Raw genomic sequence first — 27,256 nt, forward strand, 5'->3', positions numbered from 1 at the left:
TCAGAAATACAGGAAAAAATTGAAGGAAAATATTTGAAGTGTAAGGACAGTTTTAAGGAAACTATAAAAACAGACAGCAGATGTCACTGTTGCTTTTCCACTTGCCTCAACCTTATTTATTTGGATTTCGTTCCTAGTTAATGATATTTTCCCTCTCATCTGAGAACTCTTAATAGGTTAAACAAGTTCACCTATGCTAAACTTCTGTTTTGAATTTTATATTTATTAAGGTTATTACTGTAAATCTTGCATATATAATTTACAGAGATGATACATTTTATATGCCTAGGTTCATTAATTCAGTGCTGTAAATTGATAAGATAATACTTTTTATAATTATCATCTGATTCAAAATAGATTTTTATCCACCTCGAAGATAAGCTTGTTCTCATCTTATTTTAAGTGACCAATTATATTGTTTATTCTCCCCATGTAAGGATGCAAGTGCATGGCCTCAAATCCTGTCTGTGATGATGATTTAAAAGAATTTTTATCATGTCAACACATCCAGCCAGTTGGATTCAGAAAATATCTGGGGAGAATGTTCCATAGCAACTTTAAAAATATGAATAGTCTTCCTGTCCCATATTCTTTCCTTTATCAATTCAACTCTAGTTCGTTAGTGTTTCCTTTTCAAGCTGTTTTCTAGGATGTACAGACCTCAATTTCCCATCTTCTCCCTCTAATTAGTTACCAGGTCTTGTTGATTCTACCTTCCATATATTTCTAAAGTCAACCCCCCTTCTTTACACCACAAACTTTAAACTTAATAGTACACAACTGAAATATGTGACACATATATTTTTATAAGAACTTGGATAATTTTTCAGTTTTAATGGAATTCCATCATTTCATGAGAAAGAAATGATGATGCAACCTTGGTTTTGTTGTGAGAGGAATGTGGTAAGAAGTAGTGATAGTACAACTAAAACGTGGGAAGATTGCTTTTTTACAGAATCTAATCTTATTGTCATATTTCATGCAGAAAGCTGAAGCTTTATCATTATATTCTTAGACATGTTGAGCTTGTTTATTTTTTTAAATCTGTAAAATAAGAAACTTGGAAGATAGAAAATAAAAAAATATTTATAATGTGCTTTCCATTGATAAAATTCAGTGATTCAACAGGAAGAACTGAAGAAAAGATACTTAGAAAACACTGCTTTTTATTTCTCTCGGAAAAATCTTAAAAAAAAATTTGTTTTTGTTGTAGTTGATTTACAGTGCTCCGTCAATTTCTGCTGTATAGCAAATGTGTATGTATACATTCTTTTTTTCACATTATCCTCCATCATGTTCCATCACAAGTGATCAGATAGAGTTCTTTGGGCTATACAGCAGAATCTCATAGCTTATCCATTCCATATGCAATAGTTTGCAACTCTTGGAAAAATCTTATCAGCGGGTAATTTCGGTAGCGTTTATGGTTTGTGTATATGTTGCATCACAGATTACTATTTTTTACAACTAAAATGAAAGTATGTATTGAGCACTTACTGGGAAATTAACATTTTTATAGTCAGTACAATAATAAAATGTGGTTCACCCTTAGACTCTGCTATCACTGAAGAACAATTCAAAGAATTTAGTGATGTTAATTTATAAATTTGAGGATAAGTCTGTGAATATGTATATGATGGGACTGTTAAAATAAATGATAAAAACAGTTTATATTTGGAATTTGTTATTTTGATTCCTTTATTGAAAATATGATTAATGATAACGTTAACCCAGGTTGGGAGAGGAAAGAGTTTGGCCATGAGAACACTGTTCTGAGTTCTTTTTTTTTTTTTTTTTAATTTTTATTTATTTATTTTTTCTTTTTACAGCCTTTTTACCAGCAGCACATTGTGAGTTCTAATGAATTAGTACTGCAACCTATTGCCACGTTCAAATTAATTGTAAGGAATATATTCAAAATTGCTGGAATAAATAATTTTAACTACCAACAAATTGGAATATGGTACTCTGTGTCTGGTTTATGTATTATTTAACTCAGCAAGTGTTCTGAAGAGGAATTAAGAAACAGAGCATTTTATTCACTTGTAGGAACTTAAGGTGCTTAGAAAAACATAACTGTTGCCAATTCCAGGAAACGGTGTTTCGAAAACATTGCATCTTCAATATAGACCTTGGTTTGAAACTTGGTTTTGCCACTTTTCTTCTGTGTCATTTTGGTCAAGAAATTTGCCCTCTCATAAATGCAGTTTCCGTACAAAGAGAGAATAATGCTAGCTATATTTTTCAGGGTTGTTGTGAAGATCAGAATTGATGCATTTAAAGTACTCAAATACCAATATATGTGTAAGATGTACCATAAATTATTCATACATATATATCATCATAATCACTAATAGCAAATGTTTCTCTGTGGCCTATTGAGTATATGACTTTATGTTTGTCTGGAAATATAAAAGGGTAGATAGAATTTGTGACTCCCACACTCGGAAGCAATGCTGAAGTAAAGTACCTACTAATTGGCACAGTAATTCTTTACCTGATATTTTTAAAAAATCTAATGATTTGCATTTTATTTGAATTTCAAAGCCTATTATTTTTCTCTTAATAGCAACTCACTGATTATCTCCACTCTTTTACCAATCAGACTAGTTAAGTGAAACTACCAGTTTTATTGTTCCACTCACTTTTCATCTTTAGACTTTGATAGTCAGATGATGGAGAATAGGATTTCAGAGCTACCTTCCTCTCTGCTGAAATTCCGATTGGGATGTAAAGTAGCCTGGATGAATGGATGGTAGGTGTACCTCAGGAAACTCCAACATAGAAAATGGACTGTATACTTGGTACATCTTGGCATGACTTGCTTACAAATTTTATTCATATGAAAAGGTAGAATTATGACATGAAATCAGTAGTCAGAAGTTTAGAGTATGGACCCCAAATGTCAGACCCTCTGGGAGAGTGGACAGACTCTTCCTTGGTCCTATGGCATCCCACCTTTTCTGTTCCCTGAGCCTCCAGTGCTTTATAGAACTACAGATAATTTAACTTTGGTTACCATCTCTGCCTTCCAATTCCTTCACAGTTTTAACTAATATACTCTCTGTTATCATCTTAGAATTCAGAAATGAAATTATCATGTATGTCCATATATGTTTACATTGTTATTTATAACATATTTTCATTAGTATGAAAAACTTTCTGAATAATAATCCGTACTCTTAAATATATTATTAGCAGTCCTAAAGTGGAGGTGAAGTCACTATCAAATATTGTGTTTATGAGCTGGGAATGGCTAAAATATGGGAACTTCCCCCCAAATCACTCCTAACCACAATATTCTTGTTTCCAACAAATTTACTGGGTATTTACAATGATTTAATTTATATACTGATTTAAATGATTTAAATATAACAACATACATATTTCTATGATAATCTAAGTAGGTACTGTTATTATTTGGGGGATGAGAAAACTAAGGCAGAGAGAGGCCTATAGGTGGTCCTACCTGTGGCCCAAGGTCTTGCAGGTAGGAAATGGCAGAGTTGGGACCACAACCCAAGTCTTGTAGGTGCGGAGTCTATACACTTGGGAATTACACTGCTAGTCTTCTAGTTTGGTCTTCTTTGTTTTTATAATGGTCTTTTTTTTTTTAAATTTAAGTATAGTTGATTTAGAACATTTCAGGTGTACAACAGAGTGACCCAGTTATATTTATGTATATTCTTTTCCATTATATGTTACTACAAGATGTTGAATGTAGTTCCTTTTGATGTACAGGAGGTCCTTGTTGTTTATCTATTTCATGTATAGCAGTGTGTATCTATTAATCCCAAATTCCTAATTTATCCTTCCTCTTTCCCCTTTGGTAGCCATAACTTTTATTTTTTTCTTTTGGGGCCGCACCTGTGGCATATGAAAGTTCCCAGGGTGGAGGTCCAATCGAAGATGCAGCTGCCAGCCTACACCACAGCCATAGCAACACCAGACCTGTGCTGCCTCTGCAACGTACATGACAGCTCACAGCAATGCCGGATCCTTAAACCACTGAGCGAGGCCAGGGATTGAACCTGAGTCCTCATGGATACTAGTTGGGTTTGTAACCCTCTGAGCCATGACAGGAATTCTGGCATAACTTTTTTTTCTATGTCTGTGGTCTATTCTGTTTTTTAGAACTGCTAGAAGAAAGTGGATTGGAAAAGATGACTTCCACAGGAACATGCCAGGTTTTCAGAGCCAGAAAATTTTTTTCTTCAGAGCATAGTTGTGAATGGGACTTATGGATCAGGAAACATCTCTGAGCAACTGGTAATAATATAATAGCCCTAGTAAGCTTTCATCCATATTTTGGTTTAATGCTTTTCTTGTGATCTAACCTCTGGTTGGAAAATAAATTGACACTATCAAGCATTATAAACTCTACATTGAAGACTAGGAAACTGCAAGTCCAACCCAAAATTCTCTCTTGTTCAAGTTTCTGAATTACATAAAAATTCAGTTTATGTATTCAACAGACATCGGGAGTAATCCATACTATTATTTACTTTTAACTAAAATCTCAAAGCTATGGCTCCTGCTTTTCTGCAACACTTTGGGAGGATTCTGATTTCCTCATTGAGTGTCAGGAAATCATAAGATTATAAAAGTTCCTACTATGTATAAAATACTTATGATTATATAATGACAGATTTTGGTGAGTGGGAATGAGGGTTATAGTTGTGATATAATTCCACAAAGAGTGTCAATAACTATGTAAAAATGTAGAGGATGTTTTTTCTTACTTTGCTATATATGTATCTTCAATAATGCCAAATGTGAATAGATATTTGATAAAAATGGAAGAGGAAAACAAGACTGAAGTTGAATAGGCTGGATAAGGCGACAGGCACAAATAGTGAAAGGGAAAGACTGATTTTCCCAAGATCAATAATCTGGGCTTACAGGTGTATTGTTTGTGGTAGAGCAGGGAGAGGAGGCTGAAATATAAGGAAAGGCAAAGGAAGACAGAAATCTTCCCCTTTAGAATCAGTGCCATCTGCAATAAAAGAACCATCCTAATGTCTCCAAATAGCAGCACAGTGCCTTCTGGTATAGCTACAAGGAATAATTGGAGAAGGACTTCTGCTATGTGATTAAAAGAACAGAACCAGAAAGGATGTCTGCCTTATAGTAGAGCTTGCTCTCGTGGAGACAACCTTGTAGCACTTGAAATGTGATGGAAGCAGTGGGCATCAAGCTGCAACATCTAGTGTGGCCTCCCTATATAATTGGGCTTTACACACTATGTTTTCTTTTTTTTTTTTTTTTCTATATTGTCGGTGATTATCACTTCTTTTTACCCCTAGACATAAACTTTTATTGTTGCCTTTTGTAGCCATTTTTTGGTATTGATAGTTTATACAGAATTTTTGGCACTTGGCTTACATACTTATTTTTAAAATCCTTTGCCTTGAGAGCTTTCTTAAAATTCAGTCTCCCTTTTGTTTTCAGGATGATTGCATCTAATTATGAAATTAGGATAAATGCATGCAATCAGAACCAAGTAACAAATATTAGGTTCTAACTTTGTAAATTTTATTTTTGATAGTAAATGCCTCAGAGGCAGAGCTTTTTTATTTATGCAGGCTACTACCTTGCACAATTTTATGCATGTATCAGAAACTCAATAGTTATTTATGGAATTAATGAATTATTTTTAAGATGCCGTGCAAGCCTCCTCGAAATATGTGAATTCTCTGGGAGGCTAGACATATTTTCAAAGTTATTTAAAACCATATTATGTTTGGACCATATTTCAGTTAAGAATAAATTGATTTATCAAGCTGCTTGTTTTGGCAGTGGTGACTATGAGTGCATTGGTTGTCTTTGGAAGAAAAATGATTTTTATAGGTCATAAGTTAGGTCAGTTAGTCATCATAGATTTACTGTGTTTCTGATGCTGCTTCTTTAGATTTGATCTGGCTTCTCTCTTGTACATTTGAAGCTTATTTAGGAGTGTGTCAGAACAAGCTGTCTCTTCAGCCTGAATTGTTAGCCTCGAGGGCAGCAACCATGTTGTTGTATTATGTTCAGAGCAGAGCACAGGAGAGAGCTGCCTGGATAATAAGGGACAGTGATGAGCTCAAGTGGGTGACCTGGTTCCTAGGTCTGGACACTGTGGGCTGGAGAAAACCGTGTCATCTTTCTCAGGGTTTTTTCCTTGACAACTCTCCCCCTCTACCCCCTGAAAAAGCTACTGTTCACTTTAACATGAAGTCTTATTTTATTTTACTTAAAAAAATGCATGCCTGTAACAAAGCCTGCCTACTTCCATTTTGCAAACGTTTCAGTTTTATAGGCCCTAAAAAATCATACTTTGTCTTATTTGTGCTTTTGTACTTAATACTTAGCAGAGTTCCTGGCACATGCAGGAGTTTGATAAATGCATGTTGAATCAAATTGAGCTGGTGCTTTTGAGAGTGGGTAATCAGGCAGTTGAGAACTGAGTAAGATCTAGAATCCTTATTTCCTGTCTCATTTCAGAGGAACTGCAGATTCTCATGGCTCTTTGATCCTCACCCAGAATCCAGCCTGGTTTAGGGTTGCCATAGATTGTGAAGCCATGGGATTGAGAGAAACAATAGATTTGGAAAAGGTAGTTAAGTTTGTAATTAAGTTTGGTGTCACCTTGGGTTTGTAATGTTAGCAGTCTGGAGCAATGTCTAGTTCTCCATGTGGAGAAATTTGTCCTGCTAAAGGGGTCCAGAAGATCTGGGAAGCTGGATCAGGAAGACTTAGACTTATTAAAAAAAAATGGACTTTCCTAATGATGACGTGTTGAAGCCTAATAAAACATCTATTTTGGTGCTTTTCCTGGACTTGTTTAAACTCGTATTGCTTAATGCCAGTGTAACAGGAATAAGAAACTGTGTTCTGACAGTAAAATATTCATTTGAGAAGGATGGTAAATTTATTGGGAACATTTCAGGGCTGAAGCATATTTGTAACTGTGAGATATGGCCTCAATTATTAATCATCACGAGAAACCGAACAGAACTGACTCTGATATACTAGATTAATGGCACTTGATTTTATTACCCCAAACTGAATCATCATCTACTAAAAGATTTTAGGTCTTTTCAGTGATTCAGCCCTGGCTCTGTTGCAGCGCCAGAACTGTGGCTTTTAATTACTGCTGATTTCCTTTTAACTTCTCCTAGGGATGTTATTTTAAAATGTGGGGAGAGGATTCAAATCCTCCTAATTTGATACTTTGAACTGAAGTTAACCTAGAGCTGTGGTTTTCTTTGATCTTTATTTTATTTTATTTTTTTAGACCAGTAGAAAATGAAGGAGGGAGGGTATTGTTTTTGAGTACTTACTGTACTTTAGGAATATTAGCCAAATATATTATTCCTGTTTATCTCAGATGAGAAATCTGAGACCTAGCAGAGTTAAATGTTTTGCCCATGGCTGCATCACTTTTAAGAAGTCAGCCAGGATCCAACCAGCCTGAATGACTTCTAAGTCCATATGCTTCTTACTTCTCTATAGATTTCCCCTGTGTTTTAACACTTGTTTAAATGTTTACAGCAGTTTGTTCCTCATATGGCACTTACACTGATATTACAGTTATATCAAATTTAGTTTTATCTCATTAGTCCATGTTCTTCTTAATGAGTAGGGTTTTGTCTTTGTATTTTCTAAGCCCCTGGCACAGAGCTTCCTACATGTAATGGATGCTATGTAAATATTTGTTGAATAAAATTGTTTAATTATCTGACATTGTTTACTACTTGGTATATATCTAGGGTTCAAAATTACTCTTTCCCAAAACAATGGTAGTGGTTGGTAATTAACGTGAAATCTCAATTGAAAAATTACAATTTTCACTTTTATGAATTTTTTAACAGTAAGTAACAGCTTACAAATAGTAATTTCTTTTTCCTAAAGGGTAAGAGAAACTATTTAGAGGGGATACAAATAAATATGCTGAGGTCTCTATACTTTGGGGTTTCATAGCCAAGTGGCAGTCACGGGAGATATTCATGGTATTTATAATATAGGGTAGAATGTTCTAAAAATATTCTAAGAAGAGCTGTAAAAGTTTAGTGGAGAGATGGTTTTTGATTTGCAGGGGACATTAATGAAAGAGGGGACATTTGACCTGGAACTTAGAAAGACGAGTGCGTTTGGACAGAGAGATTTCAGGGGAAAGGACTCCAAGCAGAGGAAACAGTTTAAGAATAGTCATGGAGTCATACATGTCAAATAAATGATAATCAGTTTAATCTGACTAGAGTATAGGGCATGTTAAAGGTAACAAAAAAGATAAGACAGGAAAGGATACTTGGGGATAGAGCTTGGTGGACCTTGTACAAGATGATATTTAAGTTCCTCTTAAGCAATTTTATGATGCTATAATTCTTTGAATGCTGTGACAAGGCACTTGAGTTTTATTCAGTAAGCAGTTGTGAGTTTCAAAAATATTTTGAATTGTGACATTTTATCTTCATTTGATATTCTTACAAGTGTCATGGAGTGACACAATCAGAACTGTGCTTTGTAGGCACAGATTTAAGAAGATTATTTTGGCAGCAATGTGTAGCATTGGGTGAAGTAGAAAAGGATTGAAGGTTAGAAGTTAGAAGAGTGTTGCAATAGTACAGATTAGAAAATGATATAGATTATACTATTAGACAATAATATAGATTATAAAAAAAAGCATGGTGTAGATTAGAAAAAATGTATAGATTAGGAACAAGGACCTGAATTAAGATGGCATCAATGAGAATAAAGAATTAGAGATAAATTTAAGATGAATTTTGGGATTATATTTGATAGAGCTGAGTGATTGGCCAAATGTGTATATATGTATTAAATAATGTTGGAATGGGAGAGCTTAAAGATAATTTTGGTTTGGTACATAGAGAATTATGAGAAGGTTAGAACATAACAGAGATAGAGGATTTAGTTGGCGAAGGCTATTTAAGGAAGAGGAGAAAGATGAGTTTAATTTTGGTTGTATTGAGTTAATGGCATGGAATTCAGGGCAATCTGTTAGGTTGGAAATTGGGAATGAAATAAAAAGGCTGATATTATTTCTATACATATATACACAATTCATTGGCAAAGAAGATTTAGGACAAAGTACAAAAGGAAACATTATTCCATTTTCAACAGCTATTAATCATAGTTCCTGAATGACTTTGTAATTAATAAATGGACACACTCTAATAATAGAAAGATTCACGGACACAGAAACATATTCATCCATACAAATATTCCTGTGCTGATAACTTCTCATAGTTACCACAGTGAATTTAGAGTGGCTATCTCTGGTATTAGTAAAGAACAAGACAGCTTTAACTTTAGAATTGATTTGGATAAAATGACTCCTGGAAGTTCCATTATAGTGCTTCTTTTTTTTAAGGTCTAAGACCCTTCTTCAGTCCCCTTTGGTTGCTTAATTTTCTTGTCATTAATAATGTCCTGTAAGGAGATATGGCAAGAACAGGATTTTTGCTATCTTGGGGCTATTTTTATCAACTGGTACTTGAAGGAAGCAGATGGATCTTTTAGAAGTTAGGTTTCATTTTATTTTATGTCCACAAGCTCCAGAATTTGCTTAATTTAGGTGGGGCACAGTTAGGCCATTCACTCTCCACCTACATTTGTCTTCCAATAATCAAATTGAAATTTTGGTTCTAAGATAGGTTTTTCTGATTTGGGAAACTAGAAATTTCAGATGTGCAAGTTGATATTTTCATTGGTTATCCAAGAACAAATGTCCACCAGGTAACTGAGCTGAATTTTTTTTTCTTCCAGTTTTGTTAGATATAATTGACAGACAACACTGTATAAATTTAAGGTGTACGGGATAATGATTTGACTTATATATAAATCATGAAGTGATTACCATAATAAGGTTAGTGAAGAGCCATCATCTTATAAATATACAAAATAAAATAATTTTCTTGTGCTGAGAGCTCTTAGGATTTACTGTCTTAACTTTCATGTGTAACATACAGCAGTGTTAATTATGTTAATCACGTCGTGCATTACTTCTCTCGTACTATTTATCTTATAACTTAGAGTCTGTACTTTTTGACATCTTGTGGTAACCACAAGTCTGATCTCTTTTTCTACGAGATTGTCTGGTTTTTTTTTTTTTTTGAAGTGTTATTGATCTACCACATTATGTTGGTTCCTTGTGCACAACACAGTGATTTGGTATTTCTATATTTTACAAAATGATCACAATAAGTCTAGTTACCACCTGTCATCATACAAAGATATTACTTTATTATTGACTGTATTCCCCCAGCTATACATTTCATCCCCGTGACTCATTTATTTTGTAATTGGAAGTTTGCACCTCTTAATTTCTCTCACCTGTTTCACTCATCCCCTCCCCCCTCCATCTGGCAACCACCTGTTTGTTCTCTGGATTGACATTGTTTCTATTTTGTTATATTTGTTCATTTTTTAGATTCCTTCCACATATAAGTGAAATCATATGTTTTGAGCAAGAAATAGACTATGTAGTTATCCTTTGAGCTGATACTATAGGCATGGATGCCAAACTCCTAGGACGATAGGGTGAAGATGGAGGTTAGGGGTCTTGGGAAGACATTTCATGGATAATCAGAGGAATACATAAAGAGAGAGATAAACAGGAGGAGGACGAGGTAGGAGAAAAACCATACAGGAACAATGAAAAAGCAGAGAGGAAACAGAGAAAGGGTTTAAAGAAGCAGAAACTGTCATTAGTATCAAACCTGCGAACAGGTATACTAAGAACTACAGAAAATTTTTTATTGTACTTGGCATAAAGATACAATCAAGGACCTTTGACCTGAGCACTTTCAGTAGAGCAAAATGGGCCATGTTGAATTTGGGACAGAATCACTTCCAAATATAAGGGGGATAGCTGAGGTAAGTACAAAAAATGAAGCTGTAGGATGAGAACAGATCAAAAGTCCTGAGAGCAAAGCTGGGTTGGGGGCTAAAATGAATAGCAAGTGATCCCAGACAGGAGCAGGGAGGGAACAAACATGAATCTCAGAATGATTCTATTGGAATATGATGTTTTTAGTTGGCATGGCTCTAGTTAGGATGCCTTAAAGCCATTATGCAACTTCTGATACCATGTGTCTGAGACGTGTTTTCTACTGCCCAACCACTTCACGTCCAGGCTATAAATCAAAAATCTTGACTAGTTACATGCAACTGCTCCTCTGGCATTGCATAGTCAGAACTGTTTGAACACAGTAAGGCAAAGTGTCCATGGGAAGAAGAGTCCTTTATCATATGCCACACAGACCCAGGAATCAGTAAGTTCTTGACAATCTGGAGAGCATCCTTTTCATGATGGATCCAGTGCCACTGGAAGCACTTAAATGCCTCAGTAATGTTTGTTGTGAAAGAAAAAACGTAGTTGTAAACTGGATGCTATGAGAAGGCTTGAAGCTCTTGCTTTTTTTTCAGGGTGAGCATGCCAAGGATATCATGGACCACATTTTGAGGGATACTAATCTAGAAATGTAGGTGAGGTGGCTAATATAGCAGACAAGGTTGCTCTGTGTTGATGTCCAGTTGGGTAGGCTGTTCTCTGACCAGGGGCTTGCTTAATCTGGTAAAAGTAGCTCTGAAGCAAAGGCAAGCAGACTGACTCTGTACTTGGTTCACATTTGAGTCTGCATCTTACCTACTTCTCCCTTTAGCCATCCATTTTCTCTGGCTGCTGATCTTCAGCTTGCTCTTGGCTGTATCCCTGGATCCTCTGCTACTTGGGTTTATTGTGTTTTCCTGTGAAATACTTACGCTCACCTTCATGGATCATACCATATTTTATAAAGTATACTTACCTGGGTAGAAATACACCTTGTCATTACCTGCTCAAGAAAAGGGTTTTGCCCACTCTGACCACCAGCATGTTGACTAAGAATCTTGACACTTTATCAATCCAGTTGTCTTTCTATAACAATATGAGGAACTCTCTAGAAATTTATTAATTAGCAAGAGAATTTGTGGATGATGTCTGATTCCTAGTCTGGAAGGAGAGGTACTTGAGTTCATAGAGCTTAATACCACAATGCATAAAACTGGACAGTGGCTTTTGATATTAATTTTTAGTTTCTTGGTGAAAACCCTTCACAAGAGAAATAGTTTTTGTTCTTGTCTGGTTTGAATTTTTATATTGGCCGAGTTTATCTGACCTTCCTCTGATGCTCTACTGTATGTTACACATTGTTTTTGCCCATTGTCTGCTGCCTGAGGATATAACTTATTTACTGAAAGGTCATTCTTAGAATTATTTTTTTCCACTGATACTGTGAAAAATGTTTGATTCATTTTGTTCTGCAAAATATTGCTGCCTGCTTTCTTCTTACCTCTGCAATGGCTAGTTGTTGTTGCCCTGTGTCTGCCTATGCATTGTTCTATTTATCTTTATCTTTGTGGTCCTCACTCACCTTTCCCACCAGCACTCTCTGTCCTGATCTGAATGATCCTTACTGTGGTGATGGTTAATAGGCTAAGATTTAGGAGTGAGGCAGGGTGGAGTTTAATTTTAGTGCTATCTGTTACTTGCCATGTAGTCTTGGACAAATCATTTGGCATCAATATTCTTTAATTTTGTCATCTCTGAAATGGAGTCACAATAGTATATGCCTTGTGGGTTGTTATGTGGATTAAATGGACCACACATGCAGAGTGCTCAGGACAGCATGACACATAGTAAGGGTTTCATCATTATTAGTGTTTACTGGTTAAGTCTCAAACTGCATATGTGTTTATTCCCCACTGTTAAGCAGAAACTTCCTGTGTATACCTTTTCCAGCATCAGCACCTCAGAGGGAATTCCTCTTCAATTATAGATGTTCAATATTTGTGCCAATTATTGTTTCTTTTGTAGAGAATCCTCTATTTCTCCTGCTTTTGGGTCTTCAGTAAGATGCAATTCCACATCTTTCACCTTACCCTTCCCTTTTTTTCCCCTTTTTTTCTTTCTTTATTTCTAACTTGGTTTTACTGTCATTACTCTAGGAGGTGGATCTGAGAAGATATTGCTGTGGTTTATGTTGGAGAGTGTTTGGCCTATGTTTTCCTCTAAGAGTTTTATAGTATCTGGTCTTTATGTCTAAGTCTTTAATCCATTTTGAGTTTATCCCTGAGCATCTATCCAGGGAAAACCATGACTCCAGATACATGCACTCCAGTGTTCATTGCAGCACTATTTACAATAGCCAAGACATGGAAACAACCTAAATGTCCATCAACAGAGGAGTGGATAAAGAATATGTAGTGCATATACACAATGGAATATTACTCAGCCATTAAAAAGGAAAAAATAACAGCATATGTAGCAACATGGATGGACCTAGAAATTGTCATGCTAAATGAAGCCAGCCATACAATGAGACACCAACATCATATGCTATCACTTACATTGGAATCTAAAAAAAAGGACACAGTGAACTTCTTTGGAGAATAGATAATGACACATACTTTGAAAAACTTATGGTTTCCAAATGAGACATATGGGGGGTGGGAGGAAGAGCCTGGGGTTCAGGATGGAAATGCTATAAAATTGGATTGTGATAGTTGTTGTACAAGTATAAATGTAATAAAATTCATCGAGTAATTAAAAAAAAACTTAACTGTCAACTTTTAGGTTGTGCATTTTTAAATTTTATTTATTTTTATTTTATTTTATTTTTTTGTCTTTTTGCCTTTTCTAGGGCCACTCCCACGGCATATGGAGGTTCCCAGGCTAGGGGTCCAATAGGAGCTATAGCCACCGGCCTACACCAGAGCCACGGCAACCCAGGATCCAAGCTGCATCTGTGATCTACACCACAGCTCAGGGCAACACTGGGTCCTTAACCCACTGAGCAAGGCCAGGGATTGAACCTGAAACCTCATGGTTCCCAGTCAGATTCGTTAACCACTGTGCCACGATGGGAACTCCGTGCATTTTTTTAAATTGATACAGCTATAGAGCATATGTAAACAAAGAAGGATATGTTCCAATAAAACTTTATTCACAAAAGAGAGGTGGCTGACTGGAAAGCTGAATTTAGTCCAAGGGCAGTATTTTTGCTCCCAGGACATAATTTGCAGACAAATAATTAGGAGACCATTGTGTTTCTATATGTATTGGGCAACATTATTTTGCTTTCTTTGCAGAATTAATCTATATTGCATAATCTATGATTTATATCTCATCATCTGGAAGAAAAAAACAAAGTCTATGGTTATTTCCAAAGCTGAGTTCATAGTAGATGCTTCCTTTTTGTTTTTCCAATTAGTGAACATTAATTGGAGAACATGTTTTTAGATGCCTGAAAAAATATTTTAATATCCATTTGCCTTAAAATGTTAAGGGCAGAAAAACAAATGTACTCTTCTGTGGAGGAGTTAAACTGGAAGGCAGAGGAAGCCCTTGTCTAGCAAGCTATAAGAGATGATTTTTCATTAGAGAGTGTGAAGTCTGTTGTAAGTACAACCACATTCATTAGCCAGTTTCCTGCTTCCTGTCAGTAGTGGGCATTAAGTTTCTCTCTGTTCAATTAGAGTGAATTCTGGCTTTTGCATGACAGATCCTTTTCTGGATGTTTAATAGCCTGGCCTTTGATTTTTTTTCTTTTTGGATTATCACTGAATAGGTGTAACCTCAAGGCAGAGTATGAATTATTTCTTAAGCAACATACTTCAAATGTATGACAAATTCCCAGAGAAGTAGATTATACATAGAAATTAAGCAAAACACCCCAAACATATAATATTTATATAAAAAGATACCTAAAATGTATTTACACCAATGAATAAATATTGTGTTCAGCTAATAAGCATAACCAAAGCCAGAAATTTAAGACATCAACAAAAGTACTAAGTTTGTTTTGCAAACATGTCTAGCAACTGAACACACTTAAAGGTCACAGTGTTTTGACAGATTAAGATTTTATATTACTAAGTGTCAAGGTCAGCTCTACCCACTCTAAACTATGTGGTTGAGACTTGTTTTCTGAGGTAACAAATAGTCTAGGCCTTCCCTCTTGATTGTGCCTGATAGGTAGCTAAACCTCCCTAACAACAAGCAACCTAACTATATAAACGGATGCAAGTGGGAAATAAAGTGGGTATGTGAATTTGGGGTGGTGTTATGAATGGGGGTAGGTGGGGATGGGCTACAAATGAACTTATAATATTATGTAATGGAACTTCAAAATTCATTCCTTTCAAACCAAATATACACTGAGAAGCTATTTGTGCCAGTTACCATGCTACCCTTAAGAGGAAAGGCAAATATGTGAAAATCCTTACCATGAAGATATTAGTGCATATTGATTAAACCCTTCAAGATGATAAGGAGCTTTATTCTTTTTGTAGAGTGGTGAATTTGATTCACTGGTTGATAGGCTGGATAATTTGGTGTATGATTATGCCATTGAGAGACCAATTGAGCTTCTTGATAATTGATTAGGTAAAGAAATATTTGACATGTTGAAAGACTCACTAGCAATATTCCTAAAGGTCAAACCTGTGTAGGCTACATAACATTGAAAAGCAAATGCCACACCCTAGGAGAATTTCCATAAGATTGGCTTCTGTCAGGAAAATTCTCTGTGAAGACGTTCTGACAGCAACAGAATCTTATATAACTTTGTGATACCATCTGTTCAGCAGGCTGAGAAAGAACAGGCTCTCAACCTTAGTTTTTCCCTGGTATATGTAAGATTCAACTTTGAAAGTTTCCTCCTGTATATGATTTCTGATTAGCTGAACAAAGGTGACCCTGGACAATCAGGAAGTTCTCATTCTTCCACACTGTGCCCAAAACACCAGACAATGAGTGTAAGGAAATAAAGCACTAGGCTTTATTTCTAGGGTTAAAATGGGGATTCCAGGTGGAAACCACACATACATTTATAGACAAGCATGTTTTCTGAAAAGCAGAGAATTATATAGGATCCTTGCATCATTCTATTCTCAAAGCATTTGTTAAGCTTCAGTAAATATCTTATTCAATGTGAGACATGGTTCTGAGCATTGGAGATATAAAGATGAATAAACCATCATTCCTGCACTCCACTTAAGAACATTTACAACAAAGTGATTAGCGCTGTAATAGAGGAATACGCAAGATGCTGAGAAGGCACAAGAGAGGAAACACTTCACGTTTCTAGGAGAGGCTACAAGAGGCTTTTCAAAGAGGGTAGCATTTGAGTAGATTCTTAAAGAATGAATTAGTTTTTCAGGGTAATAAGAACATTATTAGCTGGAGAGAAAACATGTGAGAAAAGCAGAAAGGTGTGAAGCATCCAGGAGACCAGTGTGTAGGGAGATATAATTTTTAAAGGTAGATGGGAGCAGAAATCTTGAAAAAACTTGTGTACCCTACTCTAGAGTTTGGACTTCAACTTGTAGACTTTTGGGGCCTTTGAAGGGTTTGATTTTACAAGGATGGAGAATGGTAGTCAATTGGGATTGGTGATGGCAGATTCTTGATGACCAGTTAGAAACATAGCATAGTCATATTGATGGGACATGATGGGAGTCTGGGCAGAGGAACAGGACGGGATTCCTTTTAGCTTTTTGACTTAATGTATTATTGTTTCATTAGTAAAAAGTGAAGAGCCAGCTTTTGGATGGGAAAGATGGATTCAGTTGTGGACATCTTGAGTTTGAGATCCTCTGGAACATCTGAGTAGAGATGACCACGAAGTAGTTGGTAAAATAAGCCTGATGTTTAAGAGTAAGAGATCCAGTGTGGAGATAATAAATCCTAAGAACCTGGGAGTTCCCATTGCGGCTCAGTGGAAACAAATCCACTTGTATCCGTGAGGATGTGGGTTTGATCCCTGGCTTTGCTCAGTGGGTCGGGGATCCGGTGATGCTGTGAGCTGTGGTGTAGGTCGCAGATGGCTCGGATATTGTGTTGCTGTGGCTGTGGTGTAGGCCGGCATCTGTAGCTCTGATTTGACCCCTGGTCTGATAACTTCCATATGCTGTGGGGCCAGCCCTAAAAAGCAAAATAAATAAATAAATAAATTTATTTTAGCGTCATCAATGTATACAAATTTTTGAGCCAAAAATGTGAATAAGATTGCTCAGGAAAGTGTGTCAAATCAGAGAAGAGGGAAGGCTGACCCAGGAAATTGTAATAATTAAAGAGAAGAGACATATACTAAGCTGAGAAGGAAATAGGGAGAAGTAAAGGAAAAATCAGGAGGAAGTGTGCCAGGTGAGTGGATAATTCCAAGAAGGAGGTACTGCTTAATTGTATCAAATGCTGATGTTGACCAAGTTTGAAAATGGCACTGGATTAGATCATCATGGGCTAAGAGAATAGCAACAGCAGTTTTATTGGAATGATAAAAGCAGAATAATGTAATAGTGGGTTGAGGATTGAATGGGAGGTGAAGAAAGTTATCAAATGCTCATTATGATTTTAACCTTCCCTTGAAGGCAAGAAAAAGAGATACTTGTAGCTTGAGGGTGCCAAAGAGTCTCAGAATTAGACTTTTAAAAATAATAGAAGAAGCTTGATAGGAGAATTCAAGAGTGTGGTCTGTTGATTCTTGAGCTGGGTTAAAAAATTTTTTTTTGCTTCCTTTTTGGGTGTTGATTTAAAGGTGTTTTAAAACTAACTGAGGTTTTGAAATGTCTAAACCTGCATAGAAGTGCCTTGAGAAACATTTGAGACAAAGGATGGTTTGGGAAAGAATCCCCACTGCTGCTGCATGCAGAATGTGGCTAGATATGTGAGATGATGAGGTTTAAATAATGGCAAAGAAAGTTGAAAGGCTCTCAGCGTCTTTGCTGACTCCAAGAAGCAAAAACAACCTGCCCTCCGGCAAACACATTTTCCCTTCTGAAATTCTGTCAAATAAATTCAGAGGCACATGAAAAAAATGGAAATATATCTTGTAACATGTGTTGATATCGTTGCACAGCTCCTATTTCATAGATTGTGCATGATGAATTTTAACACTATATCTGATTTCTCTGGCATGTACACTGTGTAAAAGAGCTTGTAGAGGTACAGTGTTATAATCCTTCCAGAGAACTTGAGAAGGCATTGCACCAAAATGAGACTACAGATATTATATAAGAAAGAAGAAATCTTTTGCTCAAAAATGAAGGCACTTCATAATAACATTCAAGGAAAATTGCATCCTTCGAGACACACTACACATTCTTTCTTACCGATGACAAGAAATGCAGCTTAGGTTTAGCGTTTCATTCAGAGTATCACAGCCCTAGCTAGCTTTCAATGGGCTTATTTTTCAAGACCTGAAGTAGTAGCTCGTCATATATCTCTCAGCTTCTGAAATGATTGGTATTCCTCTCCTATCTAGCAGCTGTTGGAGGGTTTTTTATTTAACCAGTGAAGAGTTCCAAAATAGAAGTGTTGTCCTGGTTATATTTTAAAAACACACATTTCAGGTCTTTCCTCTTTGACTTGAAGTAGTAGATAAAAATCCCAAAGTGAAAATGACAAGATAACATTGTGACATTGATTCACAAAGGCATAAGTCATCTATAGATGCCCCTACATGTCAGCTCCCAAGGCAAAAGCTGAAACTGTCATACCCAACATCCAAGAGCTAAGTACTAAGTAGATTTAGTCAAAATCTTGATTCACTGCAAGGCTAATGAAATCAGGTGTTCTGGGTAACTAAATTCTCTAGACATTAGATGGCTAAATAGGATACCCCTTTTATTTGAATTTTTTTTTTTACCACAGAGTTTTAGAAATTGTTGCCATATTTTATTAATTTAGTGATTTTTCCTGTTGGTGTAAAAACAGTTTGATTGTGGATTCTATTCCTGTTGAAGATGGGGAGGTAGTTATTTTCTTGACATTTTCTTTTAGAGTTTGTGCACAAGAGAGATTGGCTGGTAATTGCTTTTTCCTGTTCTAGATCTTGTGGTTGGTCTGATCAGTATGTTCTAAGACCTCTACCCTCCACTGCCCTGTCAAATTTATATAACATGTTATTTTATTCTTAATCTATTTTTTAATCTCTGGTATTTGATATTGGTTGGATATTAAGTTGTTAAAAATTTTAAGTAATGTGTAACCCAGTAAGAGAAGAGACATGTACTGCTGAAAATTAACTTCCTGGGATTGAATCTTGGCTCTGCTACTGGCTAACTCTATGGCCTTGAATAAGAACTAAATGTGTTTGCGTCTCAGTTTTGTCCCCTATAAAATAGAGATAACATTACTACTTACCTATAGGGTGGTACTTGGTTTCCCTAAAGTACTTAGAAAAGGGCCTAGTATACAGTATATTCCACATATGTGCTAGCTATGGTTATTATCACCCTACATCTTTATTCGAGGTTGGCCCCAGAGTGCATCATCAACTCCTGTGCCAGGGAAGATGTCTTAGTTTGGGTTGCTATGACAGAGCACCACAAACAAGGTGGCTTCAGCAACAGAAATTTATTTCTGTATTTCTGGAGGCTGGAAGTCCAAGATCAGGGTACAAGCATGGTTGGGGACTGCTGAGGGCTCTCTCCCTCCTTTGTTGCCTTCTTGCTCTTTCTATATAAGTGTGGTGAAGAGAGAGAGGGCTATAGCTTCTTCCTCTTCTTATAAGGACACTAGTCCCATCCTGGGGGCTCTACCCTCATGACCTCATCTAAACCTTATTACCTTTCAAAGACCCTACCTTCTAATACTTTTGCTTGAGGGGTAGGGTTTTAGCATATAAATTTTGGGATCATACCATAGCAAGAGAGGATGGGGCTTTCCCTTGGAGAGGATAATCTGCAATCCCCAGAGTTTGGAACTGAGTTTGGTACTGTCTCTCGTTTATGTATGGATATTCTTAGATTGGGTTTATATGTTCTATTTTTAAGCAATGATGTGCTTAAAAAAATAAATAAAAGAAGAAAAAAGGAAAAAAAAAAAAAAGAACAAGAGAACCCTGAGGTAGGTTGTTATGTTGTCATTTACCTCTTCATAGCCATAACATTTTGAAAAAAATTTCTGGTCACTAAATTATGGTAATAGAGGGTTTCAATGGATTAATCAAGGTTTTCTGTGGTATGCTATGATAGAATACAATGAGTAATTACATGAATTACAAAACATAATAGTAAACCAAAATATAATGAAAAAAGGCAATTTATTAGTGCTTTCCCCATGTCTTGATGTGTAACTTGATCTTTGCAGAGAATAGCAATCAGGTTGGCTTCCCCTCCTCCAGGCTAAGCAGTAACTGGAGGATTCTTTTGATCATTTTATTCATTTTGTGTTAAAACTATAGCACTTCTAATTTATAGACATATTGTGAATGTCAAGGAAATGTCACCCAAATCATTGAAATACAGTGAAATTCATCCATTATATTTAAGTAACAGGTTGCCCTGGGCTCTAAGAGAAGCACACTTAAATGGAACTGGGATTTTGACTGTTCAATTTCAGTACTTTAAAGACACAGAATAATCAGGGTGAATTTCTTAAAGGAAGAGACTCTGAGGATAGAAAAATAACTGTGAAGTATTTCTGGATAAGCCATTAAGTGGCAGATTGGCATTCGGCTACATTTCAGACCCCGATTTGTTTGGTTTAATGTGAACCACTTCTTTTTTTCCTTTAAATTGAAGCCCAATCCTATAATGGAGATACTTACATGAACCCTCTGGGTCACTTAGGCATCTACTTCAGCATCCCTCTGAGAAATTCAATAGTCTGTTATAAAAATTGAGTTTTTATATGTTTCTGTCAAAGCCTGAGGAAAAATTTGATTATCCTTCAGATATTTCCCAATCCTTTAACTAAATTGGAGTATTTACTGATTCACCCTTTACTTTCCAGCACATAGAAGTGTCTTGGTTGCAAACTTTATAGTATAAACTGACAAGATTATAAAATTTTTATCTTCCTAGGAAAGCATTGAGGTCATGTTTGCATTTTGGTTTCAGTGGAAGTAAGCTCTTGACGAGGGTTTGTTGCACTCACTTCTGAATCCCCAACATTTTGAACAGTATATATATATATATATAGTCTTTATGTCCTTTTAGAGCTGCACCTGCTGCATGTGGAAGTTCCCAGGCTAGGGGTTTAATCGGAGCTACAGCTGCTGGCCACAGCCACAGCCACAGCCGCAGCAACACCAGATCCAAGCTGCATCTGCGAGCTACACCACAGCTCACGGCAATGCCGGATCCTTAGCCCACTGAGCGAGGCCAGGGATCAAACCTGCGACCTCATGATTCCTAGTTGGATTCGTTTCTGTTGTGCCACGACAGGAACTCCAGTATCAATAAATACTAATAGGATGAGTCAATAATTTGTTCCAAAGAAGAGTTTAGTTAGAGTTCTTGGAATAACGAGTTTTCTGGTATGTTGATTTGGCTTACTTTTGGCTTCAGTTGTGTATTGCCTCAAGGCTTATGGCTGAGGGTAGATTGGAGGATGAAATCTGACCTGCCTTTTGCTTACCAAGCTGGGTGCCTGATTCCAGCTGTGTTGGGAGGAAGAGGCCCCTTTTCTTCCAATAAAGGGGTTTTATGTACACAACCAGCTGTGTTCCTGGGGTGGTATCTGGGGAGGGTACCATTCTCTGGTTCTCACATAGGTCAGTAGTAACCCTACATACTTCCATTATAACTTTCTATTGCATGTTGGTGATCTGTGAGTACGATAAGCAAAAGGAGGACTAAAATGTTCCACCTGCCCTTCCTGGGGAACAAATTCCTCTATAAGATTATGTTCCTGCTTCTTCACAGGGAGAAAACCCTGGTATTAGAGCAGTAAGAGTAAGAATTCATTGGTGATTTTTAAGATTTAGTACTTGCTCCTTTATCCCCAACACTTCCCAAGAAAGATACAGGAATTATTTGATACATAAAAGACTATATATGACTTGTATATAAGTTACAAAGTATAACAACAACACAACACATGAATTCATCATTTTCAACAAGAATTAAAGATCATTAATACTGCTGAAAATTCTCTTCTATTCCATAGTTTCCCCTGTCACCCTGCCTTTCTCCAGAAATCACCAGTGACCTGAATTTTGTATTTATCATTTGTTTGGTATTCTTTACAGTTTTGTTGTGTATGTATGAATCCCTAAACACTATATTATTTCATGTGCTTCTTTTTAACTTTATATAAGTGGTATCTACATACATATATTTTTTCACTTACCTATTTTTCTCATTTAATGTCCTTCTAAGATTCATCTAGTGGATATGTATACCTATAATTCACATACTTGATTTCCATGGAATATTTTAATCTATGATTCACACTACAGTTTAGTTGGCCATTCTCCACCCATTTTTTTTCTGTTATAAACAATGTTACTATAAATAATCTTGTACACATATCCTAAAGCACATGTATGGGAAAATGGACTTTAGAGGCTTCCTAACTGAAACTCTTCATATATGAATAAATAAATCAAAGTCCAGAGCTTCTAGGCAATTGATAGTAAGACTAGAGATGAGATCCCCTAATTCTCATCCACTATGCTTTCATCATTTTGTGCCATCTCTGTATGAATATGTTGAAGCTTATTTTCAAGAAGAAAGTTAGTTTAGCTTTATAATGGTTAGTAAGGATCTGAGTAATACAGTCTTTTAAAATAAATAAATAAATAAATAAATAAATAAATAAAATGTTAAGAAGAAAGGAAAGCAGGCTCATCTCCTGCACCTGTATGAAATACAAAAGACAGATACTCAGGGAGCTGGTCTAGGATAGGAACAAATCTGGGACTCTTGATAAGACCACCCCTCCCCCTCCACATTTAAAACCTTTTTCTTTAAGTGTAGCATGCAAACAGAAAAGTGCACATACTGTGAGCATACATCCTGATGAATTCTTACAAAGTGAACACGACCATGTAACCAGCACACAGGTCCAGGCAGGAAATATAACTAGCACCCTAGGAGCAGTGCCCCCCCCCATTCCCCTTTCCAGTCACTACAGGTAGTACTCCTTTCTTTCTGCCCCCCCCCACCCCCTCTCCTATCCCCAGAGAAGGTCTTTGAATTTTCTGATCTTTTGGCATGATGGTACTCTGGTACTGTGGATATAATATTGCTCATGGAGGTAAAAGAATTAGAGCTTAGCTCTGGTATTTCCTCACCATGTGACATTGGATCCCTTTAATTCTCTGGGTCTCAATTGCCTTATCTGTAGCATGGAGATAATAAGGAATTTTTGGTTTGGCAAGAAATTTAAATGAACTGAAAGAAGTGGAATCTTCTAATAAGGTTTCTGGCACACAGTAGGTACTCAGTAAATGTTGGGCCCTGAAAGCTGAGAGTCCCTTTATGCGTTGAAAGTTATGAACTCACGGGACATCATATATAGACTGTACAGTCTTTTGACATTAACTTTCTCAAGTGCAAGTTATTGCTTCTGTTGCCACTGTCCCTTTTCTCAGACATTTTTCTATTCAGGGGACAAATTTTCCCAAGACATCCTTCATCCTGAATGAATTGAACTGGAGTTCCAATATGTAGTCTAGTCTCACCTTACAAGTCCTGGTTTGCTGGCCTCATTGTTAGTTGGATATGAGCTTTGATAAAATTCTTATTGTGGAGTTGAAGACAGCAGCAGTGTAAATCAATGGCTTCTCTCATATTTATGCTGGAGACTTGAAGTTACAGCACTTGACACCATTGGAATGCAGTGCCACTCTCTGAATAACTCCAATTCTAGCCTCTGCTTTTCGGTACTGAATGAAGGTCAATATTTCTATTTCAATTAAGTGTTAATAGAAACACTCAATGGAAGATACATATAATGTCCTAAACTTTTGGAATTGGATATACGTGGTGAAGTCTATACGTTTTTTATCTCATTCCCTTATTTAGAATAATGAACTATTCATTTTGTATATTCTTGTCATATGGTTTTTATCTTTTACATTATTTATTGAAATCATTAGATAGCATGGCTAGATGTGAAACAAATGTATATTTTATATGCTTCTATTTTCCTGAGAGGAGTAAGAAATATTTTTTCCCTCCTGTCATCATTTTAGTTTCTGGAGTTCCCGTCGTGGCGCAGTGGTTAACGAATCCGACTAGGAACCATGAGGTTGCGGGTTCGATCCCTGCCCTTGCTCAGTGGGTTAACGATCCGGCGTTGCCGTAAGCTGTGGTGTAGGTTGCAGACGTGGCTCGGATTCCGCGTTGCTGTGGCTCTGGCGTAGGCCGGTGGCTACAGCTCCGATTCAACCCCTAGCCTGGGAACCTCCATATGCCGCAGGAGTGGCCCAAGAAATAGCAACAATAACAACAACAACAACAACAAAAAAGACAAAAAAAAAATCATTTTAGTTTCTATGCAATATAAACATATTTTAATTGTGTCATGAATTTCTGTATCCATCAATTTGAGGAAAGACCATTCTTGAAACTTTCAGTGAGGCTATGAAAATTTCATCCATTTGTGTAGATTCACTTGTAAATAAAAATTAGGGTAGAGTGATAAAATATAAAAAAATGAATGGAGAATAAAAATGAAATTTGTACTTATTGTCTGCATATTGTGTGTGTTACTGTATTTTACCTATGTTTTCTCATTTAGTGTCACCATGCCAAAGTAAAGGTACTATGAAAGTCAAATACCTATCTGATGGCATCCAGGTGATGGTATGTCTCTATTAGGTATCTTCAGAATTTCTAGGCACCAAATTTAGATCCTTCTAAGAGAGCAACAGATTGATTAGCTACATATATTGAAAAACTCATATGCTTAAATTTCATTCTGTATTTCATCTTTGTTAAATTAATAAGGTTTATATTTTATTATACTAAAAATGAGAAGTAAAAGAGAGAGGCTCAAATTTTTTGTTTGAATTTATTGAGAACAGAATGTCCTTGGAGTTCTGTAGGAAGACTGGGGAACAAGGCAACACATTCTAGTTCTTGATCTTATATATATGTGACTTAGAGCAATGTTTATTAATTTAGTAACAAATATTTACTGAGTTATTACTTTGGGCCAACCCCTGCTCTGTGCTTGAGCTACAGTGATGAGCAAGATATAGTCAGTCTATGAGATAATAGCCAAGTGAGGAAGCCAGGCATGAAAACATAATCATAATCCAAAGATGTAAGCACTGAAGTGGGGACATTGCTAAATATTATAGTATCTCAGATGTGGGAGTGCCCAGCATCAGGACCTAGTTACCTAGTGGGTTAAGGGGCTTCAGAAGTCTTCCCAGTAGAAGATGAACACAAGTGGAGAGTGATACAAGATGGATGAGTCAGAAGAGCATTGCAAACCAAGTACAGAGGCAGAGTGTAGTTTAGGGAAATGCAAGAAGTTGATGTCGCAGGTGTTTTGCACAGATATCTTTGGTGGCATCTACCAGCCACTGTAGGGGTCTTTTATTATTTAAAAAAATCCTTTCAATCCAGTCTTTATGACATTGCTCATATCTATTCCCTCTGTTCTTTCCCCATTGCTAATGTTTATCTCATCATCTCCTACCAGGGCCATTGCAGTTGTCCTCTAAATCATCTTGCTGCCTTTAGCCTTGACCATCTTGGATCAATTTTCCACAGTGCTGCCAAAGTGATCTTTCTGTACTCAAATATGTTATTTTCTGTGTCTTTAAAGCCATTCTAAATCTGCCTTTCCTCTGGCAACAAAAAAAAACCACCTTTTTCCGTGTCATAGGAAGCTCTCATGATCTGGCTCCTGTTTGACAAGTTATACACACACATTTGAAAGCAAACATGAGGTTTTTTTGGGGGCAGAGGTAAGAGTTTTATTATTTACAGCAATAACTACACTCATTTTCTCATACCCAAAAATTCACGAGTGATGCAATGAGAGCCAGTTATTCTCCTGCATGTTGGGGGGATAGGAGAGTCAACACTGCAGGAGAGGAACCCTGAAATTATGAATCTGGGAGGTTATATAGACTACATGCTGCCCCCATCGCCACTGGAGAGAGGGAGAGAAACCTGTAGTCTCTAGTCTTTTACAGTCCTGTGTAATGTAAAGGACTGGCTTCAAGGCTCAGGGTTTCATCCTCCTTAGATAAGGAAACAGAGAAATAAGTCTCTAAACCTGTTGAAGGTCTCTAGCTATTCAATCACTCTTTAACTTCCAAGGTTATCTTTTAACACAGGTTCCAATTTCATTGGTTAGAAATATGAAAATATTTTCACTCCAGTTTTGTACTACTTACCTTTCCAGGTTCATGCTCTATTTCTTCCTTGCTTAAACATTGTGCTCTACAACTGCTCATTGCCCATTTCTATACTATACTATTCTGCACTAGGCGGTTTCAGCCCTCAGGCCTTTGTTTCAATATTACCTCATTAATTTTTTGACTCATTATTTCTATTGAAGAAAAATTTACCTACAGTGAAATGCACTGATCTTAAGTTTACAATTTGGTAAGTTTTGATAAATGTTTAAGTCCCTGTGTAACACCACCCCAATCAACATTGAAAACATTTATGTCACATCAGGAAGTTCCCTTTGTGCCGTTTTCTGGTCAATCCTCCTTCATTTCAGTTTATTCTATTTTTTATTTTATTTTAAAAAGATTTTTATTTTTTCTATTATAGTTGATTTACAATGTTCTGTCCATTTCTGCTGTACTGCATAGTAACCCAGTCATACACATACATTCTTTTTCTTTTTAATGAGTTCTATTTTTTCCATTATAACTGGTTTATACCCCGTTTTCATAGCAACTACTGATTTGATTTCTGTAATCATCGATTAGTTGATGTACTTGAACTTCAAAAAGTGGAATCATACAGTATGTACTCTTTTGTATCTGGCTTCCTTAGCTCAACATAATGTTTTTGAAATTCATGTATGTTGTTGAGTGAATCAGTAATTTGTTCTTCCTGTGTTTTATGAATATTACTCAATAATTTTCTTTTTCTTATGTGATGATACTGGGTTATTTCCAGTTTTTGTCTATTATAAATGGAGCTGCCATAAGCTCTCTTATTCAAGAATTTTTGGTGGGTGTAAATCTTTTTTATTTCTCTTGGGTAAATACCTAGGGGTAGAATTGCTGGGATGTAGACAAAGTCTGTGCTTAACTATTATAAGAAACTGCCAAATAGTGTGCCAAAATGGGTGTATCTCCAGGCTCCATGCTTTTTGAACATGCTGGGTTTTTTTTGTTTTTTTGTTTGTTTGTTTGTTTTGGCCTGGAAGTTTATTCTGACCCCTTTTGCTTGGTGAACTCTTTCTCATCTTTCAAGTCATAGCTCAAGTACCACCTCCTTTGTGAAAAGAAAGCTTCAGGAGAGTTGATTATACCCCTTTAGGCCACCACTTTGTCTC

General features: G+C 36.4%; 2 long non-coding RNA genes across 7 annotated transcripts in view; both read left to right on the forward strand.

The window, feature by feature from the left end:
* The window catches only part of LOC102162695 (uncharacterized), a 704,814-nt gene that overhangs the window by 103,454 nt on the left and 574,104 nt on the right, over positions 1-27,256 (forward strand). Inside the window, exon 1 of one of the 6 annotated variants that reach the window (XR_014817873.1) lies at positions 11,193-11,276. The exons of the other annotated variants lie outside the window; for them this stretch is intronic. This is a non-coding gene — a long non-coding RNA (uncharacterized LOC102162695). Of the gene's footprint in view, positions 1-11,192; positions 11,277-27,256 lie in introns of those variants that run through there. 6 annotated transcript variants of the gene reach the window in all.
* LOC146406895 (uncharacterized) lies at positions 12,232-19,876 on the forward strand. The gene is made up of 2 exons (XR_014817958.1): positions 12,232-13,790; positions 16,851-19,876. It is a non-coding gene; the product is annotated as an uncharacterized LOC146406895 (long non-coding RNA).

Source organism: Sus scrofa, chromosome 1 (genome assembly GCF_054392235.1).
Source record: "Sus scrofa isolate SSC_HxYL_T2T_F1_AM1 chromosome 1, Sscrofa_HxYL_maternal_Yorkshire_Landrace_v2.0, whole genome shotgun sequence".
In the NCBI taxonomy this organism is placed as follows: domain Eukaryota; kingdom Metazoa; phylum Chordata; class Mammalia; order Artiodactyla; family Suidae; genus Sus; species Sus scrofa.